The 2,457-nt window shown below is 45.9% G+C and overlaps 1 pseudogene; it reads left to right on the plus strand.

The window, feature by feature from the left end:
• The first annotated feature begins 261 nt into the window (after positions 1–261).
• On the plus strand, positions 262–1,201 carry LOC101571291 (annotated as a pseudogene).
• The last annotated feature ends 1,256 nt before the right edge of the window (positions 1,202–2,457 follow it).

Below are 2,457 nucleotides of genomic sequence, written 5' to 3' on the forward strand. Positions count from 1 at the left end.
CATAAAAATAATATGAGTGCATAATTTGTTAGCAACATATACCACCAAATTACATAAAAAACATATATAGTTTACAAATGCTCTCTCTCTGTCTCTCTCTGTCTCTCTCTGTCTCTGTCTCTCTGTCTCTCTGTCTCTCTCTCTCTAATTCCACTAGGAAAGTGCCTCATCGCCTGGTCTGGCACCGTCTCCCTAGGCTCCTGTGGGTCCCTGGCTGGCTTCTGGCTCCACTTTTCTTCCATGGCCAAGGACTGCACCCTCAGGGCCGAGGTAAAGGTGAAGGTGCAGATGCCTGATGCAGTTCGGGTCAAAACAGAAAACAGGATTACAGAATGATGGCACTAGCTTCTTCATGGATTCAGAGACCAAGTAATTCAGAATGAAATGCCTCATAGGGAAGCCCAGCAGTGGACGGTGGCCATCAATAGGCTCTTGTCCGTGGCTCAGTTGGATCTCCTAAGGAGTTATATAGGCCTCTGATACAGAATAAAGCACTCTCAGAATGTTGATAAAATGAAAGGAGCAGAAAGCCAGGAAAAGCTAGTCTATCGGATCATGGAGGATGCAGGAAATAAGGGAACATGCAGCAGAGACACTTGATGTAAAAGTAGCTTGTCACTAATGGAAGTGAACAAAATACTAAGGGATTTAGAAAGTAAAAAGCTTATCAAGGCTGTTAGGTCCACAGCGCCCTCTAAAAGGAAAGTGCACGTGCTGTACAGCCTGCAGCTGGACATGCCTGTGACCCGCAGGGCCTGCTACCGGGAGCAGAACTTCGAATCCAAATTGGTAGAGGTGCTCAACTGACAGTGTTTTAAACCCCTCCAATCTAAGACAGGAGCAGCACAAGAAAGCAAACAGAATCCAATGATTCAGAGAAACAGTTCGTTTGCATCATCCCATGAACTGAAAATACATCTGTGAGCTGTAAGGCAGAGTTGTCCATGGAAGACATCGAAAGCATCTTGAACACCCTCACTTATGATGAGAAAGTGGAGATGACTGTCCTTGCTACCAAAGAAGGCAGGTTGGCCATGTGGACGGACACACGAAACTGTACAGTGCGGCCTGCGCAATCATCCCGTTCATGGGCTTGGTGCAGGCACTCTGCGGACCCTGCGTGCTCTTTGATGACTGCTGTGATGGCAGCGACATTCCTCCCTCTAACTGTATTTACATGACAGAGTGGCTCAAATTTTAATAGCAAGCTATGAACTTTCCTGACATTTTGTATATGATGTTACCTCAAGAGGAATCAATTGAATTCATAACGGAAAATTCGCAATGGAACTTCAGATTTCCTTGAAAATGTGCTTCACAATAACGGATCCAGACTTGCTGCTGCGAAGGCTTTTTCTCTTTACGGTACGAAGACTAAATGCGTCCTGTAGAATGACCACAGAACATAGGCCAGGCCGATCTCCGGAGAAGCCTGCAGAGCAGCCCTGGGCACCCCGCCCTTAATGTTCGCAGGACTTCGGAGGACTCAGACAGAAAGAACCCACAAGTTCACCAAGCACTGCGGCAATGGTTGGAGCACAAAAGTGTTCAAGGCTGATTTGCTGACGTGTTCACTGGAAATATTTATCTGATTCACTTCTGCCTGTAGGGACTGAAATACAAGAGCTATAAGCAAGAATACTGACAAGTGCTTTCTCAGTGCAACTCACACTGAGCCAAATCGGCAGCAGAAAGTACTGTGTTGAGTAAAAATGACCACATAAGCATTTTAGATTCAAGTTTACAAAATGATATTCGAGACTTACAAGACTAAATATCTTATGAAGACAGTTTTTTGGGGAGGGGGAGGGGTACTGAAATTGAGCTCAGACCTCACACTTACGAGGTAAGCTCTGTACTACTGGGCTAAGCCCCGGTCCTGATGACACTTTTTCAAAAAGTACTCGTGGAAATACACTGTTCCTGCCACCCAGGGAGGTAGCCCTGAGCCACAGGGCCAGCTAAGCACCTGAGACACAGCGTGGAGACTGAACTGAACGCTGCACTTTTTGGCTACCTCTTCCCGTGGCTGCTGTGCTCAGCAGCGCAGGTCTGCAGTCCTGGGGGCGTATGCTGGTTGCAAGAGGAATGAAGAATATCAGAATTAGTTCTTCCTTCACTGTATTTATTTGGATTTTTTTCCTATGAAGAAATAAAACAATGAAGTATGACAAATGAAAAAAAATTCTAGAGAGCCAATGATGATAGGAGAAATGCTCAAAACTTTAGTCCTTTACACAATTAAGTCATTCCCTATAACAGGCCTGCAAGTAAATCATTCTCATCTGCTAAGACCTGGGTCCGTGTCCAGACCACAGCGCAGGTTGCTCCCACTTGAATCCGGGTGCTTTCTGCGCCCGTGGGCTCTTTACCAGGTTGTGCAGACACCACATAAACCCCTTATGAAATCTCCACTAAAAATATAAGAGCAAAAGAGGACGCCCTTCTCCTGGTGGG

Source organism: Octodon degus, unplaced genomic scaffold (genome assembly GCF_000260255.1).
Source record: "Octodon degus isolate 3935 unplaced genomic scaffold, OctDeg1.0 scaffold00017, whole genome shotgun sequence".
NCBI classification, from domain to species: Eukaryota; Metazoa; Chordata; class Mammalia; order Rodentia; family Octodontidae; genus Octodon; species Octodon degus.